General features: G+C 35.4%; 1 long non-coding RNA gene across 5 annotated transcripts in view; it reads left to right on the top strand.

The window, feature by feature from the left end:
* The window catches only part of LOC111932142 (uncharacterized), a 100509-nt gene that overhangs the window by 1059 nt on the left and 79897 nt on the right, over positions 1-19553 (top strand). For 2 of the 5 annotated variants that reach the window (XR_015288972.1, XR_015288974.1), the window contains exon 2: positions 6006-6059. This is a non-coding gene — a long non-coding RNA (uncharacterized LOC111932142). Of the gene's footprint in view, position 1; positions 238-6005; positions 6060-8288; positions 9667-19553 lie in introns of those variants that run through there. The other 3 variants (XR_015288976.1, XR_015288975.1, XR_015288973.1) reach the window with 3 other exon arrangements.

Genomic DNA, 19553 nt, shown 5'->3' with positions numbered 1-19553 from the left:
CGCGCGCCCGGCACGGGCTCCCCTCAGGCGGGCTCGGAGCGGTCCCGCGGCGCCGCCGCCGTGTGGGAAAGGCGGGTGTGCCCTGTCCCGCCGCGCCCGGCCCGGCCCGCGGCTGCAGGGACCTGTTGGACAGCGGTCAGGTGCCAGAGGAGAGCCCAGGGCTCGCACGGGCAGGCGGGGGCTGTGAGGCGGCGGCCCCTCCTCCGGGCGGCCCCTTCACTGGAAACATTCCAGAAAGTAAGCGTTTCTCTGCCTTGAATTTGTGAGACTTCGAGTTTACCCAATCCTCGTTTACACCGAGGCACCAGGAAAGCTTTCTCGGTGGGATGTGTAATGAAAACCGGGTCCGATGTCCTAGCTGCTAATTTGTGGTTGCTCTTTAATATCGGTGCTGATGGCAAGGCCTCACTATTCTCCTCAGGGAGGGCAATCTGCTGTAAAGAGTGATGAATCAGAGAAAGAACATACTGAGGTTCTAGTGAAATTATGGGAAGAGGCCAAACTAATGAAAAGCTGCAAAGTGACAGTAATGAAAGTTTAGTCGCTAGATAGTGAGCTGAGACCAAGCAGCATCCAGCAGAAATATGCTTTGGAAATGTGGAACAAGCCGCACAAAGAAACATACATCTTAAACCAAAACCAATAGAAAGTTGTAGGCATTGATAAAAAATTGGAAGCATTCATTAATTTTGTGAAGTATTGCCAGACAAAAAATGTAGGGCATACATGAGTAATAAAATCTACCTAACTTTGGGAACTTACTCCAATTACTGGAGGGCATCATCAGAATGTGGACCTAAAATTTTCAACAAGATTAAATCATTATGGAAAAAAATGCCAGAAAGATGACAACTAAATAGCAGAGAAAATAGAGCGTGCTAATTTCCTTTCTTAAAAACTCCTATATTTGATAATACTTTGCTAGGGTAAACTGTGATGGTTAAAGGAGCACATGTGCTGTGCATCAGTAATTTTGTCCTTAAAGATCTATGATGCATATGATTTAATATGGAGAACAAAGTGCACATAAAGAGCATATATGACATTTTTGTTCAGCTGCTTAAGCACATTAGCTTCAGCTCCTTCAGAAAAAAATCTCTAATCATCTCCATGGCAAGCTACAAGCTGACATGTATTCTTGTGTGACTAGTCAGATGACATGACTCAGCAAAGAAACTTTGAGAGGACTAAGATCCAATTCCCATGATTTGTAGCAAAGTTATTTGTTCTTGGACTGTACAATGAATTCTGTGTAAAACCAGAGAATTAAGCTGTCTTAAAACAGAATGTAATAAAGCATATAGTAGGTTTTGAAGACAGTCTGCTACCAGGCTCTCTATGTTTAGTACTGTAGCCATTTCCTCATAAGGCCTCTGTATCTAACAGCCACATGCTCTAAAACAGTGCCCTGAATAACGTGATTTTGTTTTAATACTTGTTTGGAGTGTGCATTAGTTACCTTAGAAAATAATTTCTGTTTTGTGCAAATACTTTCTCATGTATAACTTTATAATTAATTAGATACATCCTCCAGGCTTTTTTTTAATAAATGAAATACCACTCCCACTATGCAGCTCTTAGTGCATAAGGGGGCTGGTGCCTGAATGTGGCACCCAGCTATTTAAGAGTCCTAGAATTTTACTTCAATTGGTCACATTGGCATGATTCCAAGTAGTGTTTATGAACTTAATAGTTTAAATTCATTATAGTAACAGTGAATTAGGGAAAGGAATTGGCACTTCCCAAAAGATTGTGGAGAGATGCTTTTCCTATTCTATGAGAGTTTTTGATTACTTGGATTGCTTTGTACTTCTTGTTTGTTTTGGAATGTGGTTATTTTATAGAATGCTTTATACTGGTTTTAGTCTTAGCATTAAGACTTGCAGTACATTGTGAATAAAATTGCAGGGTGCACTGCAAGACCATAATCTACTATTTACATTGTGTTCTTCGGGAGTTTGCTGTAGGACAGTTTGTACAATTGTTTATCCCTCTGGTTGTGCTGCAGGATCAAGCTCTGAAGGATGCCAACACTGGAGACAATTACAAAAAAAAGCCAGACAAACAGATGGCACCTTCAAAAAAGATAAGCACAATGAGATTTTTGTCTAAAAAATGAAAAAAAAAAGAACCATAAATTTTCATGAAATGCAGAAGGGGGCCTAAGGAGGCCAAAAGGAGTTAAAGCAACAATCACCAAAAAGGAATCTTTATTAGTACCTGTAGTATCTATGACCAGAAATTCTGCAAGAGAATCCTGAAGATCCACAGAAATTTAAGGTTGTATGGGAAGAGCAATCACAGTAAAACCAGAACAAAGCAAAGGAGTTTTTTTTTGTTTACTGGAGAGTATCTTGAGAAATTTTCCATGGCAAAACCCTTTCCACAAGGAGAACTAAACACAAGGAGATAATGCCTTAAATTGAATTTTCAATACAATGACTGGAAAATATAAGCAGTAATGATTTGGGATGATCAGATATATTCATCTTGGAATCATAAATTAATTTGTGGCTGGAGAAGGTAGTGATAAGTTTTTGCTTAATGTCAATGGTACTTGTGGAATTGGAAAATGGCACATGTGCCATGAATATGGCTGTCTGAAAGAACTCCAAGAATGATCCAGGAAACTACATAAAAACATGTCTGACATCCCCACTGGACAAGGTGTACAAACTGTAATAAATAATAGGATGAGATGGCACTGAACCGTGTTGGCAGAGCTTTGTGGAGAAGCCTGCGCTGTTACAGCTCCTGCTTTGCCAGTGTTACTGCTTGAGAACTAGATTTCTAAATGCCAGTTGCATTGGCATCTTTCACAAGCATTAAACATATCAAAGCAAACAAGGCATTTAAAAAAACAAGAACAAAGAGTCAATACTATAAGCTCTTTGTGTACTCCAAGAATGTCTGAATCATCTGAAACCATATAAGATTAAAGATATGGGAATAAACACAAAGCAGGCCTAGAAAAAAAGTCATGTGATGCAAATTGACATATAAAGAAGACTACATTTCCTTTTATCTCTAAATGAAGGAATAAAACAGAAGAAAATGAGAAATTTTTGTAAGGAATTATTGTTATAATCACATGACACTTTTATGTAAGATTCTTTAGTCCTTAATAAAAAGGTCAGTAACCTTTTACTTTTTAATCGTGTCTTTGTGTTTGAGGTAAGCATATTAAAAAGGACTAATGTTTTCAACAGCAAATTAATTTAGCTGTGAGATACATAACAATCTGCCAGGAAGAGATTATGGACTATTTAAAAAAAAAAAGATTTTGTTGAGAAATGAGCTTTGGTGATGCATGTGAGCAATGAGTGGAAATTGTCTAGCTATATTGTGCCCCCTGTATGGATGATCAGGACTACAGGGGAGTGCAACCTTCTAATATGACAGCTGTGGACGGTCTGACTGTGTTGCTTAGCTGATGAGCTTAATAAATACCAAGAACCTGGTCTCCTGTAAGGGTGTATAGAGCTTTACAAGAAACTACTCAAAAGAATTATGGTTTGAGGAAAATTTTTTTGATTTATGTCCTAAGATGTCTAAGCTGTCCCTCATAAGAGCCTGTAGTATTTGTGAAGTTAGTGGACAAAAGCTAAATAACTGACCTGGAATTTATCAGTACAAATTTTCCTCTCCTGTGAGTTGAAGGTGCCATAATCTGTTTTGGAGAAACAGGGTTTTTAAGCTTATCATTGATATGTCTTGTGTAGGCAGTGTTGGTAACCTTTCATTGATGGTTCTCATTTTGTATCCTGCAGCTTCAGTCTTACTGATTACATTTTCTGCCTCCTATCCTACACCGTTATGGTCAAAGGAAGCATATGGAGGGAAAACAAAATCTTAAACTGCAACTGGCTGTGCCTTACTAGTTGGTTATGACAAATAATATATTGTTTATTTAATTTAAGTCTCACATTAAACCAACTAGGAGAAATTGAAGCTTAACATATGATTTTTTATTACTATAAATTTGAAATGTAAACTTATTGTTTGTCTCTCTGACTCATTAACTCATGAGATCTGTAGCTAGGAAAATCAAAACTGAAATTCTTCTAGTTCAAAATATCCACAATGAAACCTAGAGAGCAGGCACACTGCTGTTGGAGAGCTGTACTAAGAAGCCTTGACTGAATTGGGAACTGCCTTGCTGTGTTACACCCTGTAACTCTTCAGCTAAAGTGTATGAGTCCAAAAGAGCCAGTTATTTGCTTTCCTAGAAGTTTCATTCATCTTTCTAGAAGCTTAGAAGATTTTTCCTTGTGTACTTTTGAATCATGGCATCTCTACTATTGTTACCTTAACATAATTGAGAAAGTAATTATGAGAATAAATGCTTGTTTAATATTCCAATTACCCAAAGATGAGTGCTGTGGCAGCATGTGGGTTAGCAGCTAACTGTGCTTGTGTGTAACTAAGGTTCTAGGATTAAAGGGGATACAACATTTTTACCTGCTGAACTACCCTTGTTGGGGGGGAAAAGAGAAGTTGAGGAGTCAGTTGTGTCTCCTTGATTGTTTACTGTATATGAGCTAGAATTTGAGTGAGGAGGAAGTTACAAAAATTGGGATTTTCTTGAAGTGTTGCTGTAACAGATTTTAGATTAAAACATCTAAAGAGAAGTAGAACTAGGGGCAAAAAAGTAAGGTATAAGTGACAGATAACTTACTAGCCATCAGCTTGCCTGAAGGCATTCCGTGTTCAGAGAACAAAAGTAAGGCCATAGAGGCATATTTGGCAGACTTATATTTATATTTACATTATATTTAGAGGTGTTTTTGTGCAGTATTCTTAGTTTCTTTTCCTCAAGCATGATATTGATTTATGCTGAGTGTTATGGCACTGTGTTACCCATTTGTTGGCTTGATTCTGTTCTATTTCTGAGCTATAGGAGAAGATGCTAATACTGCATGTGCTGGTATTCTGCTGGTGTTACTGATTCACTGGTAAGGTGCATGTGCAATCCTAGAGCTTTTATTATAGTATTTTTCCAATGCCTTAGCAGATCCTATATGGAAACAAACCAAGTTACTTTGATTACTGCTTTTGTGCTCTTACTTTCAAAGGATTAGAATAGGTGTTACAGTATTAATTTCTGTTTCCAGTGCTTGTTGTTTCAGCTGTACTTTTTGTCCCTTCATCCTTGAATGTCTTCAGAACAAATCCTAGTCAATGGCACGATTCCCTTCTTTTTTAGGGAATGTATCATGTGTTTTCTGAAGTGGATGGTGAACTGATTACTTGTAGTAGCATAAAAATGTTGCCCTTAATATGGTAAGTTCCTGGTTTATTTGAAAAACTAAGGTAAATTTACTCAACATTTTTCTTCTCATTTAGAACACTGTTGAGTATAAACAGACCCCTTTCCTCATCTTTTGACATGCAAATCCCTTGTATCCCTAATACATAATACGGATTCTTTCCTGAAGTTCTTTGCTTTGTTTTTAATTCCTCTTTGGAGAACGGAGTGGTTCTTGCTCAGGTATATCCTCATAGAGTTCATTTCTAAACTTACACCGCGAGCACCTCACCCAGCAAGGCTTAAGGAGCGCAGTTTTTTTGCTGGGCCTTGGAGCTCCGCGTTACGGCACCGCAAATGTCCCCGGCCGGAGCCGCTGCGCCGGCACCGGGGCACCAGGGGCCGCTGCGGCACCGCGCTGAGGCCCCGCACGGGAGGGAAAGGCTTTCCACCGACGCGCTGCCGACCGCGAGGAGAGGCTCGGCACAGCCGCTGAATCCACTGTGGGCGGTTTGCCATGCTCGAAAAGATCTATCAGGGATGGAAAATAAATATAAAATCAAGTGATAGAGATAGATTATAAAAACATGACAAAACTTATGTAGAGTAACTAAGATGACTGTGTCAGAGATTAGTCAAACTCCTGCCTGTTGGCTTGTTCAGGACCACCTTTGCAAGTTGGCATTCCTTACAATTGCCTGTCCAGTTATGAGTCTTGACCACTTTCAAACTCATCTTTCTCTCTATTTTTATGCAGAGTGGTGAGATAATATGTTGCAAGTCTGATCAATGAAGTTGGTGTTTGAATGACGTAAGTATTTAACTTTTTTATGGTGTAAAATGTTACAAGTAGTAAACTGATTATAGTTTATTTATTATGTACCAAGGGGCAGAATATTTTTGCTATCCTTTTGGAAACTATGAACTCCCCATAAGTTCTTGCTTGTTCATTATTTTAAAATATTATTTATATAAACAGTATTAATGAAGAAATCTTGGGCAAAGAGCAGTCAGTAGTGAAATTCCTAAATTCTCAAAGGTATTGTACAAATGTAGCAGAAAAGCTAATCAATTCCATATACCTGCAGGATGTAATGGATTAGTTTGATGTGCTTCTTGTGTTTTTTTGTTATTTGTAGGTGTGACATAGTTGTTTGTACATATCCTGTGGCTGGTTCTGCAGTAATGCAAGTTTGGAACCCGTTAGTAAGGGAAAGACTGATTTCTTTTGAAAAGGAGTGGAAGAACAGTAGTTTTTCTTCCACCAAAGGACTAGCCAGGGGAAGGAAGAAAGAGGGGGAAAGATAGAAAGGACTGTGAGAAGGGATAATTTTTAAATGGTTGGGCAAAAACAAGTAGAAGGGAATCAGGCTTATCAAGTATTATTTTGCTAATGACTTCCCTGCCATTTAGCTTCTCTTTTGACTGCATTTGCAACCTCTTCTATTTTTCTTTCAGAAGCATTTTCTGATTTGCCAATCCTAATGTTTTTTCTTAGTTAGGTGATTAAGTGCTTCCCAATCACTATTCACTTTGTAATCATATCTGATTGCTAATTTTAATCCTAAATGAAAACATTACATTGTGAAATGCAGCCAAGAAGTATCTGGCAGGAGCTGTTGATTTTACTTTAGAGGTTGAAGAGCTACATGCAAATGTACTTTCCTTTGAAGTTCAGTAAAATAGTAGATCTCCTTTTAAGTATCTACTTGATATAAACCAAGGGATTTGGTAAACGTATAGAGATCAATGTTTGGTCCAACGTACTTCTACTGGTATGTAGGGGCTCCATATAACATACAGAGATTTTTCCATTAGCAGTAGGATGTAGATGTACCTTACAAATCTCTCCTCTTTGTCAAAGCATATATGACAGATGGTTACAGTGACACCTTGGTTCTGTCTCCTGCTTCAAAATAGACTTGCCGTCAAATAATTCAGACTAGGAGTGAATAAAATTTGGTTATCTATTTTTTATTGGTTACTTAATACATATTATTATTAGCTTTTCCAACTTGTTTGTTTGTTAACACTTGGCAGAATAAATCATGACCCATAACTGAGCTTCTATCCCTTAATATGGTGTGATGAATTAGATCAAATAAAAAAGTTGCATTCAACACTCCATTTAATAAACATCATGAAACAACAGTAAAAATACATAGCAATATTTTCCAAAACAATGACAAGAATTACGAATTAAAAGGATTGTATTTTCAGAAATGTATTCCTGATTTCAGCATATACTTTTCTTATGATGTTGCTCATGCAGTTCACTATCTGTTCATGAGTTCTCTACTGCTAAAGTGAGGGCAACAATATTTTCAATTTTATGAAACTACTGCGAAGAAAAATCCATTAATATTTTATCTCAGATATTAATGTAGTATGTGTTATAGAAAATGCTTCAAGGATACAAACCAAACCCCCTGCTCCCCCCCAAATCTACTACCTTTATATGAATTTGGAAGAAAAAGGAAAAATAAGTATTTTCAGTAAGAAGTTGAAGCATAATATTCCTTTGAGCTTTGAGCTGATTTTTTTCCACTTTTGATCAATTTGGAGAATGACTTATGTAGGAAGAAATCTGAGAGAAGTTAGAAGTTGCTAATGTAGAGCCTGCATGAAGTTGCTAAAAAGGAAAGCTATGTAGGAAGAGCCTATAATTTTCATTCCTATCTTTGGACTTGGATTAATGCCCGGAATAGTGACAAATAGGGCGTCACTGGGGAAAGACTGAGAAAAATCTCCATTGGTAATAGCAACTAACTAAAGGAATGGATAACCACAATTATAACAATAAAGTATTTGCTAATAAAAACAATCCTTTTCTATTTTCAGTAAAGATAACTGACAAGATAGACTTTTGTAGCATTTTCAATAGGAAGAAGAAATGGAAAGATTCATGACTGTATGTGCAACTGTGTGAATATATGCATGATATATATACACATATCTATGTTAAACAGACAAATTCAGCTGGAGATATTACAAGAAATCCTCCACCTCTCAAGGCCAAAACAAAAATACTTCTTTTCAGGGGAGAGCTACTGAAGAGACACTGTTTTGAAGATCTTGGCATAGCAGGTGCATATATACCTGAAGAGTAGGGGTGGCATGTAATATGGTAGTGGTATTTATTTAATTTTTCCTCTCTGTAATTTAATCTTCTTTGTTTTAAAAAAATATAGACAGATGTACTCTAGTTTAAGTGTTAAGTACTTCCCCACATATCTTTGTCCCATTTTGCTATTAATGGTATCCCTTCAGAACCCTGACTTGACTTTATCCTATGCTCCTCAAGAAACACTACCTCATCTGCTGCCCTATTTCTGCCTTCCTTCAGAAGACTTAGGCCTACAGAAAACCACCATGTGCTGTCTGAGTCGATAATATCCTCTGAGAAAAGGGTAATGGACTTTTCTGGCTGTCTTTGAAGCCTGAATCTTGTAGTTCTCATATCCTTCATTCAAAACTCAAGTCATTCTGTCTCTTTGTTTTTCAGGTAAAGTATTTTTGACTGTGAAATGTAATGGCTCTGATTTTCTTTAGGAAATGTTTAAGAAAGTGAGGGTTTGGCAAAAGAAAAACAAAAAGAGGGACAAATGGAACAAAATTTTGTAATAAATAATGCCACATATGATTTTTTAAAGCTTTGTTGGGCTTGTTTTTTTTGTTTGTTTGTTTTTTAACATGGTCGCATATATGGAAATGGAAAGCAGACCATACCAGCTAGGTTTGTGTATGGAACACAATGTTACTCTAGCATCACATGAACAAAAGTCTCCCTTGTAAGGGGGGAATAGTTGTATTAAGTTTGTGGAGTTTGGATTCCTTGTGGTGTTTCTGAAGCATGGTTGACCTAAAAGGAATGTAGAATTGCAAGAAATCCACGGTCAGTTCTGTCCAAAAAGTATCCAGAAACAAGACACGAGATTTGAACAGTGGACAAATCTTCCTTATCACATGGAGAATTTACTTAAATGGAGATATCAGCTTTTAAGTAGTCGTGCCACTGTAGAATTCTCTGACCTTACGACTTTCCTTATTCATGAACATTGTTCCCGTCTTAGAAAAGGGATAAATTATATATGACGAGGATCTGTCCAGTTTGGGTCTATGTTGAAAGACCAACTCACTACTGAATTTCCTTCATGTTTATTATAACAGAAGGAAGTCTTCCAAATCCTCTTCCTTTATAATAGAAAAGTATGTTAATGCAAATGTGTATTTAAATTTAGATATGTTATTTTTTAAAGTTCTTGCATATCCTGTATTTTCTGTCCTAGTACATAATAAACCTGATTATGACTATTTAAACAATTATATTTTCTTTAAAGAATGTCACAATTTTATCTCTCCTATTTGGTGTATTCCCTATTGTGCATATGGAATAAAATGAAGGAATATATAGTAAATAGTTAAAGTAAAATATAGTAAATATAACATTTTAAAATAAGCATCTATTTTTACAGGTGTAATTATCACTATGCAATCAAATATTTTAGTCAATTTAACATATCTGCCTTACTTCTACATATAAGGAGGCAGAATTATTTAAGAGAAATCCATATATGTATTTAGTATATATATGTACTTATGTATATTTTTACAGTAGAACCAAGGGTTAATAAGTACTAGCTGGTAGAGAAATACTTTTGGGCTGAAAGACTGTAGTCACTCAAACTAGTGACATTGCTGGGGTGGTAAAGACATGCTGTACATATTAGCTGGTATGAAATACCCTGTTGAAGCCTCTTGTTGACACCCGTTCTTTAACAACAACAAAAATCTGTTTGCAAGCAGAAATAGGAACATGTGATGATATGGCTGAGCAAAATACAGTTCTCCATATTATGTGCAGTTGCTAAGGATATAAACCTATCAGTGATATCTCATTTTAGCAGTTCAAAGAATGAATAATAGCTCTGTGACTAACTATTAATGATATGGATTGAAAAAGAAGAACTGTTGGGTAACAGAAGGTAGAATCATTTTACTATATGCAGCGATGAACATTACCTTGCACAAACAGTACAGCCTTGAAGTAGGGTGGGTGGAGGTGCAGCCGGGTGGGAGGCAGAAAAGGATTGAGAGAATATGATGTATGGGTGAGAAATTTTTACATTAGAAATTTAACGCTAGAGATGCTGCAGACTGAGCTGTGAGTTCCCAGATGCTCCCTGCTTTCAGTTTTGGATTAATGACAGTTATTTCCACAGCAACCATTAGTGACATTGCAGAAAGGACTGCAGCCAGAGTTTTTCCATTGTTAGACATTGTTTTGGATTATAGCTGTTTTATAGCTTTTTTAGATGATCCTCTATCAATCCCTTTCCTCTTTTCCTCAATACATTTTTTTTACTAACATAATACTTGCAAATAAGCATCACAATTGCATAATCAAAAATTAGCTAAACAATTTTTCCCAGGGTTTCTAAATGTTGATTTTTAGCATAGCAGTAGAGATAGCACATTATTCAAATGTTTAAAAATTATTTTAAGATTCCTGGCGCTGCCTAAAAAGCATAAGTACAACTGATTATAAATTTGGAAACATCTGCAGGATTGAGGTGATGGCAGGACTGAGGTGATGATAGTAGGGTACTGTGCAGTTAGAATCACAGAATCCTTAGGGCTGGAAAAAACACCCAAGATTATTGAGTCCAACCTTTCACCAATCACCACCATGTCAACAGCTCACTAGATTTGGTCCAGAAGTGCACCAATATGGTCACAGTCATTATAGGTAGGATAAGCAGAGGTCTGATAAAGCCAAGAAACACTTATTGTTTTGAAGGAATTGGGTATCTCAATTCCTGTTACAGCCAAGACATGGAATTGCATGAGGAGTTACAGTAGGTTCTTTCCACTTAAAATGTTTTATTATTATTCTATGAATAATAATTGTTGAACCATAATGTGATAGTAACAGCTTGTCTGACTACTTTCTCTTCAGTCAATTTCATTTGCAAAATGAATATTTAGTAGTGCCAGTTCAGAAAAGAACACTTGCAGGTGTGTTAATCATTTTTTTCTTGCTGAATCCTCCAGCAGCAAAAAAATTATGTTGAAGGAGTTCTCTCCCATGCTGGTAACTTCTATGTCACTCCTTTCCCATGGTGTGTGTCTGTAGAGAAGAGATAGCACACTATTAAAACAAGTAGTAGCCAGCTATTGCATTACCACACCAGCACACGAGAGTGCAGTGTAGGGGCTGCACAGCCAAGGATGTCGCAGCCAAGAACACAAACAAAACTGATATAGTAAGTCTAATTTTAAGTGTAGGAGCCTCAACAGTTTTTTTACAAACAAGAAATATGTAAAACTATCTCAGTAGATATTATAAATGAGCAATATTCTTTTTGGTGTTATTATTTATTGGTCTCAACTTTTTATTTTGTGTATGTATGTACAATTTATAAAAAAAGTTACTTGATTAATTTTTTTCTTCTCATATTGTAAGATACTTCAGTCACGATTTCCATATTTATTTGGCAGCTGTGTGTTTCAATAAATTTTACTGCAATACATTTTTTAATTGATGTTTAATAATATAAGCAAATACTTATTTGACTGAAGATTAACAAGGTCTACAAAGAAAATATCTAGCGTGACACGTCTTAAAAGCATTCCCTTGTGGGCTTGCTTTTAAGAGAAGAAAAATAGCTGTTTCTGAAAATTTTATTTCTCTTAAACTAACAGCAGCTTTTGTATGTGCAGCATTTTGGGGTATTAAGACATAAAGTTTAGTCCTGCAACACACTTAGGTTGCAGTACCTAATAGGCATAAATACTCTGAGTGAGAAGAGAATGACCCACCCAGACACATGTGTAAAATGCCTGCTACAGTACTTGTCAAATCACTTATAAATAGCAAGGGGTCACTTTATACAATATTAATCTAATTATTGGTTAGCCTTGGCTCCAGAAATATAGCTCACCATTTACCCTGATAATTGCATACATTGGATTTAACAAAATGAAATTCTCTATGTCTTGAGCTAGATGGAGCTCAAGTAAGATGAGTAATACATCCTTGACAGCAGAACTCTGCTTAGTTTTGCAGAAGTTGACCTGGTCCTTCCTGAGCTGCCTGAAAGCACCTAAGGCATGGGGGATTAAAAAATACTTTTTCACAAGGATGGGATTGTTTCTTGGGTTGTTACTTAATTTCTCCCTTTATATCAGCAATCTGAATGGACCAGGGTGTTGGGTTTTTTAATTTATTTTAATTTTTTAAAATTGCCTTTAGATCTCTTTTTTCTAAAGGTCACTAAATGGACTTAAAACTCAAGTGTCACAGACTTTCATGGTGTTGGAGCACCTAAACTTACATGCAGAAAATCCTGATGCCAGAAATGTGACATCACTAACTTCAAAATAATGAAGGGTAATGGTCTTAAAAAAAATATTTAATTGTATGTGACTTAAATTAACTAAAAAGTGGAATTATGAATAGTAAAACTCTCTGGTCTCATAGCAAGGGTCCATAGTGTGTAGTCAGAATTTGGTCATGCTCCCTACATGCCTTATTAGCAGTTCAAAGCAGAAAATGTGATTCATGACAGACTTTTATTTGCTTCCAGGAGCCTTAAAATTTTGGTTTCTTGTTGCAATACTAGATAATACCAGAAAGAAAATCCAGAATAACCTCCTTATGTAACACAAGGTCAGTAATGGTGAAACCAATTGTAGTGTTTTAGATTTATATTTTAGATGTTTGCTTTAAAACGCTTACACTCTGCTTCCAGATTTCTGTGTTTGTGGAGTCCTAGTTCTGTCAAAAGGGAAATGGTGATAAAATATGCATAGTATTGTTAATAGTACAAAGATAACCCAGTACAAAAACCTCTTTAGAAATTCATGCCACAGACTGAGGACACAGTAACTTAAATCTATCTTTAGATAGCTCCTATTTTGTGTGCTCTTAGTAAGACAAGATTTTATAGTAGATGAAATTTTTTGTCTAAAACTTGATTTTTACTGTTATATATATTAAAAATTATTCTGTTCCTTTTGCTAGGCTTTTTCTGCTCAGTTATAAAGTGTCAGTTTTCTGCTATAGTAGATAGACATTTTCTGCACTTGTAGTCTACTGCCAGTGGTGCAGCTACTGGCAGTAGATAATGTTTTAAGCATTTGCATCAGTGAGCACATTTTACAGGCACTTTGAGCTATCCCACCATGCATTTGAAGGAAACATTGTGTCTCTTTTGACCACAAATTGAATTTACTTGCAGGTCTCCATTTTATAAAATATAAAAAGATTTCTGCCAAAATCAGTTTTGTGTTTTAAAGTCTTCCTAAGACAAACTGAAAGGCATTTGGAATCAGGAAAACCCTTGCTTTTCTGTAAAAGACAGGAGGTTCAGTATGGGATATGAATACTGGGGGAAGCAAAGATTGACCTGTAGAATTGTTTTTCAAAACTACATAAAATTTAAACTCAGAAGTTGATAGGAATTAAAAGTTATTTTTATTTCACAATATAAATTTGTCTATTCCACTCTTAGCCCATTTTTAAAGTTATATTACTCAAATATACTCTCTTCTACTCTCCCATTAGATGCTGTGTCATGAATTGTAAAGTTCTGGCAGATCCAGTGCTGAGTGCCATTTTTCACCTTCTCCCATTAAAACTGGCAAGAAACAAATATATTGAGAAAGGAGTTTAAAGATATGGGAAAGTTAATTTTGTTTTACTTTAGAAGGCTATCATTAATTGCTTCTTTTTTAATAGAGACTCTTTTAGCTATGTGCAAGCAGCACTTACTAGGTCTAAGAAGCTGCAAAAATGGGATTGGTAGCAGAGAGAAGAGGGAGTGGGCACATTGGAACTTTTTCAGGTTTTGGAGTATATTCAAATAGGCATATTAAAGGCATAGTGTATTAAAAAAAGCTGTTTTGTGTAGAATGTGTTCTAGGTTTTAAACTATCCTTGTAAGACAAACCTCTGTGCAGAACGCTGTATGTCTTTTGCCCATGATGATTTATTCTCTGGAAAAAAAAGCCCAGTGTATTGTCACAAATTAGTGAGATTTCAGTGAACAATGAATAAACAAATAGCTTTCCATGTTTTTGTGTGCCCCACGATGTCTGGTCTAGCAGTGTCAAAAGTTTATGGGTCCACTGCTTTTTCTGCTTCTCAGAGCATTAGTGATCTTTTCAAATTCTGAAAATCCTGTATTTAGGTCTGTCCTCTCTCTCTATGTCCTGTAGGGGTTTTGAAGTTCTGTTCCTAGGAAGATTCATTTGTGTAATCCTACATATAATTAATATTTTTGTGGTTTTACAGTTGAGTAATGTCAAGCTTAACTTGCTTAAAGTTTATGGATCTGGAAAGCAGCACGAAAATTTTAGTATATACAGATTGTATAGGCAGAGAAACTTTTAGATCAGACTCTTAGACTCCTGAAGCTATTTAAGTCACTTGTTTACTATAAAAAGGTGTATTTCTTTTCACAAGTTCCAAAATTAAAATACTTTAGCTTATAGAATTTAAACTGCTTCTCATTCAAGTTAAAAAAGAGGTATGATCTAATTTCTTTATGAATCAAGATCTGTTCATAAGTGTTTTTGCAGTACCTCCTGAAATCTTTGCAAAACCTTTTGTGCTCCTTGAAAAATAACATCTGTATGTGAAATTAGTATGTATCACGACTTGTGATACTTTTTTGTCAAACTGAGTTTTGCAATGTATATTTTTGACATGATTGCTTAACTTTTATACTCTAAAAATGAAACCACTTGTATAGTGGACTCCACATGGTGCTTCTATTCTGTCGCAGAGAGTAGCTGTTCACCTGCTAGAGTTCCTCGCTCTAATGTAAGGAGAATAGGGAGAAAACAAAGGGATCATGTCAGCAATCTGTCAGCTAACCCAGTAAACAGAGATGGAAATGTCAGCAGCTTATCTGTCAAGAGGAATGAATCATTTGTGTCCCTGTCTGGGGAGAGTCAGGCTGGAGTGAGCTGATTTGCCTGACCATGTGCCCAGAGGTGCTGTCTTGGAAGGGAAACTGGCTGTTGGCTAATAGCCACCAGGTTAACCTGCAATCTCTTCTCAGATGGTTCCACAAGCAAATTAATTGTCTAAGAGAAAGAAAGGATGTAGAATGATAAAATCCGAACATAAATTACTCTAAGACAAAATTCTTCAATAACGAGATGTATGTGACTTAAAGAAATATCTGTTAATAAGTAAAGCTGTTTTACTGGTGAAAAAGAATTCTGGAAATTTGAACTCCAAAGCATATAATCTCATGTGTGTGATAATACCTTTGAATCCAAAGAGATGTTTCTATGTATGGGTTTTTTTTAAAAAAAACCTTCTAATTCTTGCTGTTTTATGTTTCTTGAAGAGATTTTGACTGTTATTTTTAATTTTAGGATTCTAATAGTAATTCTAATAACTCCTCCTTGTGAGAGTAAAGTAAGTTGTGTAAATCATAGCAAATAGGGCTGTAGCTCTTATGCAGATATTCTGAGATTGGGTGTTGGGTTTTGCATCTATTACAATATTATGATATTGAAGAGAACAGTATGCAAGCCATATTATCTCACTGCATTTTAAGAATGTAGAAGGAATATCTTCTGCATATAATAGGTAGATGATAATCACATTGCTTCAGTATTCAGTTGAATAGTTGGTGTGTGAATAACAGTTTTCATTTATCATTATTAAGGTCTAAAATTGTTTCTAGAATCTTTTAACTTTTTCAACTTCTTTTCTTTTCTTCTTGAGTGAGTATGCCAGAATGTGATGCAAGACCATGATCTAGGTTATGATAACTAGGTCTGTATTACTCTTTGCCAAAACCAGCCAATTTGAATCTGCTTGGAAATGTTCCATTGTATTAGAAGCCTCTCATTTACATTTATGTCTGGGTACCTGTAGTTTATATATTACTAATTTTTTCTTTCTGTATCTCAGAATGTCATATAAGCCTATTAGAAGACTCTGCAAGGCATTTGATGTCAACATAGTTACTTTGATCAAATAAACCCGTATTCAGAAAAAAGTGATGTTTGGTGAGACTTAGTTCTCCTTGATCTGTTTTGATGTTGATCAGTTAATTTAACATCTCCAGTTCCAAACCACAGTCTTTATTTTCTATTCTGTGATTTTACCCAGTATCAGTGTCAAAGTAAAAGCATATATTTATATGCTGTCTGGTGTATTCATGCTTTGAAAATACTTTGTATTAAAATGAGTAAAAGGTCTGAGTAGGTGGTAATTGAAACAATAAAGAAATCACAACAATATGAAGACTGAATTTTAGAAAAATATAAGGAGCAGAAAGTACATAAAACTGTATAATAAGGAAATAATATTTCTGTGCTAATGGCAACCTGTTCTTCTACATTCCTTTAATGCACCAAGATCAGATATTTATGCAATCAGATAATTAATTTATATTTTTGAATAATATTTGTGTTTTAAATGTATGTTCACAAAGAGTGGCAATACATACTTAATTTTAAAAGTGTGTTAGTGTCCTGAGATTACTCTATTTCCCATCTTTCATCTTTATCAGTTATTTCTTTTATGAATGCTATAGTCTGTGGAAGCAGAAATCTTGTTTATAGTATTGAGCGCTTGTCTGTAGAATGCCACATTCTGTCATGAAAATAATTTATATGCCTTACATAGAACAAGTAGACTTTTCATGGGGAGAGTCTAGAACACTTCTTTATGCAGATGTTACATATATTTGTGTAACACATATATTTGGACTCTGAACACAGATGGAAGTAAAGAAAATGAGTAACAGTCTCAGCCAATAGTCTGAAGTCCTGCAGAAGAGCTGGTAACTGGATACAATCTTGCTTACTTCAGCATTTGTGTTTTAACTAGAACGCCATCCTTTGGAGCAGTGACAGGGATGGAGCTGAATTTACTCAGTATAGTTTTTTAGTATAATGTATATTAGGGTGTTGCATCTTTGTCTTCTAGAACATTTTTCAGGACATGAAGATGTATAAATTACTTGGATTCTTTAGCTTCCTTTTAAAATGAGTGCTGTAATGTCCTTTGGTCCTTAGGCAGTGTTTCCTGTGTTTTCCTATGTTTGGTTTACAAGCTCTTCGGAACAGAAATTATTTTGATCTGTATCACCTTTCTGCTTGTAATAAGCATCATGTTCAATAACTAACAGCAAATCCATCCTAGTTAAATAGTAAAAGATGCAAATAAAATTTAAAAAAATTGCTGTCAGAGGAAAACAGTAATGAGTTTATCTCTGTAAATATTGATATTTGAAAGTTACCTTTTATGTGGAGTGTTTATCTGTTTCAAGATGAGTGTCTGGATTTTTAATGAATTCTATACAATAGTACACAAGTCACTTAGTTCATTGACTCACAGTTTATCTCTTACTTGAAGAATGTCCTGTGAAATTATACTTTCTGTACATGGTTTATAATTTGAAAGGAATTGCCCAACCTAATCTGAATCATTTACCCCTACTGCTCTTGTGTGTTTTCAAGTATGTTTTATTATCTATCTGTGGTTTGTTTTATTCTAAAAAATACTAATACTAATTATCTCCCGCTATTTTGAGTTCTGATGTGGCTTTGTATTAAATATTAGTTAATGTGTAACTGGGTTTTTCACAGGAATTCAAGGAAAATAAGTTTGTTCTTTCACACTTGTTTAAATTTTAATTGCCTTTTCAAGTAACAAACAAGCTTCAAGCTAAGACTTGCAGATGTTGAAAACTAGGTCATCTTGTTTATGCACAAACTCTGCTTGCTTTACTGCAGAGTTATGGTCTATAAAAACACATTAGAAGGATATTACTAGGATTAGGCAAGTCAATAAGAATTTTAGAGTGTCCTTATTGCAAGTTGCCATGAAATAACCATTATTTTTATTAGTTGTTGACCTACTGTAATTCTGGTTTTTGCTTAATTGGGTTTACTTTATCAATTCAGAATATGATAGCTAGTTTTTAAGGAGACTCTTCACTAAAAATGTAATCCATGGAATCAAAGACTGGTATTTAACCAGAACTGATCCCATGGTTTTCATAATTTGAAATAATTTATAGGGTACCTTTATATAGGTCCTGACAAAGAGAACAGGGTCATGCAAGACCACATAATTATGTGTGGTCATTACACAGATATTGTTTTAGCCATGAAATTAATTTAGAATGTGGTGATTTAAAGATCCTTCATTCGGTCACCTCACATTAGTCAGACCATAAGTTGTCAGCCATTCAGTTTGCTAAAGTGGTGCATGAACAGGCCAACAGTTTTTCTCTTCACTGCAAAATCTTGTATTTGACCTTTAATCAGAAGTAGAGGATAAGTGGTAAAATGGTGACATCACAAGTAGACATGAAAAAGATCTTAAGTGTCACGGTAGCAGGTTGTACATAGCTAAAAATGATTTTTAGATTTAAGCTGTTGCTTACTGAGAGAGAGTAAAAAACTTCAGGATTACATACAGTAAACTAGAGTAAACACAAAGGCATGGTGAAGTTTTTGAAAATTTTTTTCTTCCTTATCTGTTCTGACTGGTCACATCCAGCATCATCTGTGAATTGCTTCTAGCGAGTTAAAGTGCAGCCTGGTTTCTTAATGAAGACCTACTAGCAGTCGGGTTTTGTTTTCTTTCTGGGACTCTCTTACCATTTTATGGCAGTAATATTAAAGATATTAAGAAAATTTTATTGGATTTCAGAGCTTTTTATATCATCTTTGTAAATAACGCAAGATTAGAGCTTCATTTACCCTTATTAATACCCAGTCTTTTTCAGAATAAATAACACAAAGCTATATGAGAACTGAGAGAAAATTGTTAATGTTTTATTAGTCTTAACTCTTCTGTTATTTATCTCAGATTCTGTAAATGAGAAGAGTTCTCATGCTACTATCCATATTAATATGAATTCAAAAGCCTCAGTGTTTGTCTTCAAGATTTATCTCCCTTTTGCAATTTTTGTATTTCGTATTTGTCATCTTTTTATTACTCAGAAATAAGATAGGAATAATTACCCTGGAATCTTACTGCAATGCTTGTTAGGTTGAGTATATTGTCCACATTCCAGGCTCTCTCATTTCCCTGCTTCCTCCTGTTCTGCTTGATATCTTCCTGTCTGCTTCTTTCTGCTTTAGATATGAATGTATGTAAATAGATGATGTACTATTTGTGTTTATTTTTTATTTCTTCACTTTCTGATAGTGAGTGTACTCAAAACAGTAGAATTTTAAATGCAGTAGGGTGATAGAGAAATGGAGAAAGCTGACTTTGTTATTTAGAACATTGTTCACTTAGAAAATTAATTTTATTTTT

This window comes from Cyanistes caeruleus, chromosome 7 (genome assembly GCF_971803275.1).
Source record: "Cyanistes caeruleus chromosome 7, bCyaCae1.hap1.1, whole genome shotgun sequence".
In the NCBI taxonomy this organism is placed as follows: Eukaryota; Metazoa; Chordata; class Aves; order Passeriformes; family Paridae; genus Cyanistes; species Cyanistes caeruleus.
Note: the sequence above shows the minus strand (reverse complement) of the source record. Positions and strands in the feature narration are given on the sequence as shown.